This window comes from Cetorhinus maximus, chromosome 4 (assembly GCF_964194155.1).
Source record: "Cetorhinus maximus chromosome 4, sCetMax3.hap1.1, whole genome shotgun sequence".
NCBI lineage: Eukaryota > Metazoa > Chordata > Chondrichthyes > Lamniformes > Cetorhinidae > Cetorhinus > Cetorhinus maximus.
Genome location: NC_135882.1, coordinates 174,184,942 through 174,192,944, shown reverse-complemented (window position 1 = coordinate 174,192,944; position 8,003 = coordinate 174,184,942).

The window sequence follows — 8,003 nt, the reverse complement described above, 5'->3', positions numbered from 1 at the left end:
ATGACTCTCCTTCAGATCTAAAAGGAGGTAGGGATGTGGTGAAATATATACAGATTAAGGGGGTTGGAACCAGTGAAGCTGGATAGAAGGCCAGCGATAGGTGGAGGCAAAGGAGAGATGGCAAAACATGTCATAAACAAAAGGTTGTTAATGGTGGTGGTATGGGCTAAAGGAGGTGCTAATGGTGATATTAAGAAAGCAAAATGTGATAATGGCCGGACTGGGGTAAGCACTCTAGAAAGTGACAGATGGCCCTAGTGGGGCTTGGGTGGGGGGCAGAAAGATCGAAAATAGGCTAAAAGCTGGGGATAAAACAATGAATGAAAATGGAAATACATTTTTAAAATAATGATGAAAATAAGTGGGGCAAAAAAATTAATGAAAATATTTTTTTTTTTAAAATAAAAATGACTATGGAAAAAAGGGGGGTTGGGGATGGAGGAGAGTGTTCACGGTCTGAAGTTGTTGAACTCAATGTTAAGTCCGGAAGGCTGTAAAGTGCCTAGTCGGAAGATGAGGTGCTGTTCCTCCGGTCTGCGTTGAGCTTCACTGGAACATCGCAGCAGGCCAAGGACGGACATGTGGGCATGAGAGCAGGGTGGAGTGTTGAAATGGCAAGCGACAGGGAGGTCTGGGTCATGCTTGCGGACAGACCGAAGGCGTCCCGCAAAGCGGTCACCCAGTCTGCGTTTGGTGTCTCCAACGTAGAGGAGACACAAGTTCAGTGGTTATGGGGTTATTGTATGGGACAAAGATAGACATTGTGACAGGAATGATAGGTGGCCTCAGTGCTCAAACATATCAAGTTGGAAGCTTGCAGTCAAGCCAGGGAGCAAGGTTGTTAATTCGAGGGGTGGCCAACATCCTCTGAAGCCACCCATGAGAGATTTGAAGGGTGTGTTCTCTACCTGTTGCCTTGTTCAGGGATATTTCCAGGTGGAACAAGAGGTATTTGGAAAGGGAGGGGTAAATTGTGGTTCATGTTAGAACTCGTGGTGGGGGGAGGTTATTACCCTGGAGCTATTTAAGTATTGCTGAAGAGAGAGATGTTGCCAAAACTTTGTCTTGCACTCATCTGGGCAAACACAAATGCAAAATTTCAAATGCCCACGACAATTTATACCACAGGAGGAAAGAGTGCTGATTGGTGGGCAATTTGACTCTGATCGGCCAAGGCATTGCCATGGAGAAAGCAATGGGAAACTATAGGCTCCCCATGCTTGCAGCAAATTTGATAAGGTGCAAGGATTGAACATATTCCTTTTGTTTGCAGAGAATGGGTCCCTGTGTATGAATGCATGTCACACCTTTTATCCTGTGGTCTAATTGTTGTGATTGTTTGAAATTGGGTATCCTGATAAGTGCAAGACAAAATGCTTTGGTGTCATGGAGTCATTATTATGGCACAGAAGAAGGCCATTCGGCCATCTAGTCCATGTCAGTCTTTTCATTAATAATATCGGGATTATTGCCCGAGCCATGTGCAAATTGACAGACACCATCAGGCAAGTTAACACTGAAGTGGTCTGTGTCCACATTCAGCAAGACTTGGACAACATTCCAGCTTGGGCTGATAAGTGGCAAGTAACATTCATGTCAGACAAGAGACAATCTGACCATCCCTCTGACATCACTGATTTCCCGTCCCCCGCTGCACTCCCCCCCCCCCCCCCCCCCTCCCCATCAACACCCTGGGGGTCACCATTGACCAGAAACTTAACACTGCCAGCCATGTAAATACTATAACTAGAAAAGCAAGTTAGAGGCTGTGAATTCTGTGGCGAATAACATCACCTGACTGCCCGAAGCCTGTTGATCATCTACAAGGCATACATCCGGAGTGTGACAGAATACTCTCCACTTTCCTGGATGATATTCCAAAAACACTTAAGAAGCTCAACATTATCCAGGACAAAGTGGGCCAATTGATTGGCACCCCATCCACCATCCTAATCCTTCATTACCTTCCAAATCCATGACCTCTACCTCCTAGAAGAACACAGCAGCATGTGCATGTGAACACAAGTTCCCCTCCAAGGGAGGCACCTTCCTGACTTGGAACGAGAATCACTGTTTCGGTCACTGGATCAAACTCCTGGAACACTCTCCCTAACACCAGTGTGGGTGTACCTCCTCCTCCTGGACTGCAGCGGTTCAAGAAGGCAGCTCACCACCACTTCCTCAAGGACAACTAGGGATTGGCAACAAATGCCATCCAGTGACAGCCACATTTTTATTTATTTGCTCATGGGATGTGGGGTTCGCTAGTAAAACGAGCATTTCTTGCCCATTGCTAATCTCTTTTGAACTGAGTGGTTTGCCAGGCCATTTCAGAGGGCGGTTAAGAGTCAACTATGTTGCTGTGGGTCTGGAGTCACACATGGGCCAGACCAAATAAGGATCATGGAATTTCTTCTCTAAAGTGAGCAAAATGGGTTTTTAACAATCAATGTTAGTTTCACGATCACCATTATTGAGACGAACTTTATATTCCTGATTTGTTAATTGAAGTTGAACTTCATGAGCTGCTATTGTAAAGAACATAACTTTGATGGTGCCGAGGAGTCTGGTCTAATGGGGAACTGCCTGGTAACAACATTTTAATTGGCTCCTAACCAGGTGACCCGGGTTTGTGAGAGCAGAGCATCAGGAATAGCTCCTAGCCTGAAAGCAAAAAGACCTAAAACCAAAGAATCATCCTCCGCCATTTCCGCCAACTCCAGCATGATGCCACCACCAAACACACCTTCCCTTCACCCCCACCGGCAGCATTCCATAGGGATCGTTCCCTTCGTGACACCCTGGTCCACTCCTCCATCACCCCCTACACCTCAACCCTCTCCCACGGCACCTTCCCATGCAACCGCAGAAGGTGCAACACCTGCCCCTTTACTTCCCCTCTCCTCACCGTCCAAGGGCCCAAACACTCATTTCAAGTGAAGCAACATTTCATTTTCACTTCCCTCAACTTAGTCTACTGCATTCGTTGCTCCCAATGCGGTCTCCTCTATATTGGAGAGACCAAACGCAGACTGGGTCACCGCTTTGCAGGACACCTTCGGTCTGTCTGCAAGCATGACCCAGACCTCCCTGTCGCTTGCTATTTCAACACTCCACCCTGCTCTCAAGCCCACATGTCCGTCCTTGGCCTGCTGCATTGTTCCAGTGAAGCTCAACGCAAACTGGAGGAACAGCACCTCATCTTCCGACTAGGCACTTTACAGCCTTCCGGACTGAATATTGAGTTCAACAATTTTAGATCATGAACTCTCTCCTCCACCCCCACCCCCTTTCCGATTTTCCCCCTCTTTGTTTTTTCCAATAATTTATATAGATTTTTCTTTTCCCACCCATTTCCATTATTTTTAAATGCATTTCCATCCATTGTTTTATCTCTACCTTTTAGCCTTTTTCGATTCCTTCACCCCCCCCCACCCCACCCCCACTAGGGCTATCTGTACCTTGCTTGTCCTGCTTTCTACCCTTAATTAGCACATTCCTTAGATAATATCAACACCTCTTTGTTCTTTTGTCTGTGACATTTTTTGATTATCTCCACCTTTCACTGACCCTCTATCCAACTCTACCTGTCCCACCCCCCCCACTAAAACCAGTTTATATTTCATCCCTTTTCTATTTTTCCTTAGTTCTGTTGAAGAGTCATGAGGACTCAAAACGTTAACTGTGTTCCTCTCCGCAGATGCTGCCAGACCTGCTGAGTTTTTCCAGGTATTTTTGTTTTAAAACCTCTCTCTCTTGTTTGTGCAAGATTCCAGTAATTCTACAATAATAGCTAGCTGGCTTTTTCTCTTCATACCTCGATAACCTGCTCTCTCTCTCTCTCTCTGAAAACCCCTGTCAAGAGGCAATGGGGATAATCACTGTTAGAGACATTGAAAGGCAAGTTGCTCAACCAGTGAACTAAAGGCTGAAAATGCTGGAAGACCATCTCGTGTCATCAACAAAGAACCGAAAGGAATTTGGAAAACCTGGATCAAAATCAACCCATCGAATCCTGTACTCCGGAATTGGTGCTATTGAGCTGTTTTATCCCACCCTTGAAAGCCATGTTTTTGTGTCTCGTGTGTGGGATTTATGAAGGGATAGAGTTTAGGTTATAGAGTTAGAAATTAGCAGTTCATATTCCTTTCTTTTGCCAATGGTTAAAGACGATTTGTTCAATAAACAGTTATTTATTTATTAACTGTTAACAAACCTGGTGCTCGTATTCTGTTAACCTAAACAATTAGGTGGGTTGATCAAACTCCTTCATGTTTGTCGAGGCTCGGGGAGCAGTGGGGCTTGATATTGCAGCTCACTATCCCCAGTGAGTCATGACAAAGTTTGGGGGCTCAGGTCCAGGATATTTTGGAACAAAAGACAACGACTAGTTGCGTGTAGATTTAGTAAGTAATAAAAGCTAAAAGGAAACCCCAGGTTTGTACTATCAAAACTAAAATTGCACTGGAAACTGCTAAAACTTCCCTGTAAATGGAAGAGACGTCCCTGACGATCTTATGAAGGATCCCCAAAGGCAGGTTAATTGAATTGGCAAGTAAACTAAGAGTAGGATTGCCTGCCAAAGCTTGGAAGGCAGAGATAATCAAAGAGACGGCACAGCATTTAAAACTGGAAGGAATACCTGAGAGACCGAATGCTCCAAGGGGTGGTTCACTGGAATGGGCTCAAATTCAGTTGCAAATAAAAAAATTGGAACTAGAGGCAGCAGAAAAGGAAAGGGAAATGGAAATGCGAAAACTTGATCTCCAGAGGGAATTAGAAATTGCGAGGTTAGAAATGGACAAACATAAACTTGAACACAAAAGAACAGAAAGAGTAAAAAAAAGACAAGAGTTTCAGCTTGGAATGCTGGCAGTTAAAAAAGAGATACCAGTAAGTGAGGAAGGACTTATTTCCAGATCAGAACCCAATGGGGAGATGTTTAAATTTGTACAAGCCCTTCCGAGGTTTGAGGAAAGGGATGTTGAAGCATTCTTTATTTCATTTGAGAAGATAGCTAAACAGATGAACTGGCCAAAGGAAAACTGGGCATCGCCCATGCAGAACAAATTGACGGGTACAGCACAGGAAATTTATGCTTCACTCTCAGGGGAGGTTTCTAGGGATTATGATGTGGTGAAAAAGGCCATTTTTGGGTGCATATGAGTTGGTCCCTGAAGCATTCAGACAAAAGTTTCAAAATTTAATGAAATGGCCTGGGCAAACTTACATTGGATTTGAAAAGATTAAGTACAGTTGTTTTGAACAGGTGAATATGAGCAATAGGAGTTGAAACTACCTATGAAGTTCTCAGAGACCATTCTCTTGGAAGAATTTAAAAAATCCCTACCTTCTGTAATAAGAGCCCATGCTGAAGACCAAAGGGATGGTCAAAAGGGCAGATAAGTGACAGATGGAATTTAACCCTGAAAAGTGTGAGGTGATACACTTTGGAAGGAGTAATTTGACAAGGAAGTATTCAATGAACGGCATGACACGAGGAAGTTGTGAGGAACAAAGGGACCTTGGCGTGTGTGTCCATGGATCTCTGAAGGCGGAGGGGCATGTTAGTGGGATGGTGAAAAAGGCATATGGGACACTTGCCTTTATCGATCGAGGCATAGATTACAAAAGTAGGGAGGTCATGTTGGAGTTGTATAGAATCTTGGTGAGGCCACAGTTGGAGTACTGTGTGCAGTTCTGGTCGCCACATTATAGGAAGGATGTGATTGCACTGGAGGGGGTGCAGAGGAGATTCACCAGGATGTTGCCTGGGATGAAACATTTAAGTTATGAAGAGAGGTTCGATAGACTTGGGTTGTTTTCGTTGGAGCAGAGAAGACTGAGGGGCGACTTGATCGAGGTGTACAAGATTATGAGGGGCATGGGCAAGGTGGATAGGGAGCAGCTGTTCCCCTTAGTTGAAGGGTCAGTCACGAGGGGACACAAGTTCAAGGTGAGGGGCAGGAGGTTTAAGGGGGATGTGAGGAAAAACTTTTTTACCCAGAGGGTGGTGACGGTCTGGAATGCACTGCCTGGGAGGGTGGTGGAGGCGGGTTGCCTCACATCCTTTAAAAAGTACCTGGATGAGCACTTGGCACGTCATAACATTCAAGGCTATGGGCCAAGTGCTGGTAAATGGGATTAGGTAGATAGGTCAGGTGTTTGTCACGTGTCGGTGCAGACTCGATGGGCCGAAGGGCCTCTTCTGCACTCTGTGATTCTGTGAACTGCTAGACAGGCAGCAGTAACGGCTGATGGTTATGAGTTGATCCATAAAACTAAACCTTTTTTCCATCACCCCCATACATTTGAAAAGAATAGAAAGTGGGACAGTGAAAGGAAGGCAAGTAGCCAGGGTAAAGAATGGATAGCTGGCAATACCTTGAGATCTCCTCCCCAGATCAGGAAGGAAGGTACTGAGGGTGGAGGTGAAACTCGAAGGCCGAAGTGTTTCCATTGTAATAAAGTGGGACACATTCGTTCAGAATACTGGAAGTTGTGAGGGAAGCCCATGGGACTTATTGGAGTTCGTAAGAGTGAGTCTAAAAAGGGAACTCAAAAAGAAAATGACAAAGATCAAATTGTAGCTTTAACTACAAATAAGTTCTGGAGGTAAACACTGCTGTGAATGCAGGCGAAGTGAATAAGTTAGATGAGAGATATAAACGATTTTCGTCTAAAGGAAAAATAACCCCTTTTTCATCAAATGATGCAGCTAAACCCATAACTATATAAAGGGACACAGAGGCTATTCAAACTCTTTTGCTGGAGAAGGACTTGGTTTCCCTCCAGAGAATTCAATTAAAGCTAAATTATTGGCAAATGGGATAAGTGGAGGGTATATTCTGGTTCCGTTGTACAAAGTGCAATTGGTGTGTGATTTGTTGTCTTGATCGGTGGTTGTAGGCGTGGTTAAGAAATTACCAGTGGATGGAGTTGATTTACTCCTGGGGAATAACTTGGCAGGAGTGAAGGTTATAGCTTTGCCATAATTAGAACCATAGAACACTATAGCACAGAAAAACAGGCCATTTGGCCCTTCTAGTCTGTGCCGAAATATTATTCCGCTAGTCCCATTGACCTGCACCTAGTCCATAACCCTCCAGACCTCTCCCATCCATGTATCTATCCAATTTATCCAAAATCCAATTACGGAATGTCCGAGAGAGGCTAAAGAGATGGAGCAGTTACGAGAACAAGTTCCTGGTACTTTTCTGTCGTGTGTGGTAGCCAGGGCAATGGCAAAACAAAGTCCATCACCAGAGGTCAAAGTAATACCACAAGCAGACGTTAGAGGGTGGGTTGATCAAACTTTTTCACATTTGTCAAAGCTCGGGGAAGCGGTGGGGGCCTCAATATTGCAGCTCACTATCCACAGTGAATTGTGACACTATGGCGGGATTTGAACCCACGTTCACCCAGGACATTAATTTGGTGGTGGGGGGGGCGGGGGGAGGTCTCTGGATTACTGGTCCAGTGACATTACCACTGCACCACCCTTCCCCTGAATCATGACAAAAAATAGGCCACCCCAGCTTCTCCTTATGTCTTATTTTCAAAAAGAATACAATTGGTGCACGTGTGGCTGGGCAATTGGGGGAATTTACTAAGTTAAAAGTATGACATTTAAACCCAGGTAGCTGGAAGTTGCCTTAACAGTTTGTGCTGGCAGTGCTGGGCAATTGGAATGTTTTGCTCAATTAAATATGCTATCATAAATGCAAATCTTGTTGGAAGCTGCTTTCGCACAGTTTGTGCATGTGGTGTTGAGCAATTGGAATGTTTTACCATGTAAATATATTTACTATCTTGTGGTTGGTGCTGATTGTAGGGCGCATGCTCCTTCCTACTGCTGCTTCCTGGTTCCTCTTGACCAATGGGAACGAGGGGCGAGGCCTGCGTCGATCCCGGGCGCCATCATTACGCACGCGCATGAACCCGCCAAGCGCCCCCGGAGGGGAGGGGGCGAGGGCAGAGCATGCGCGTCCAGCTTCCCACAC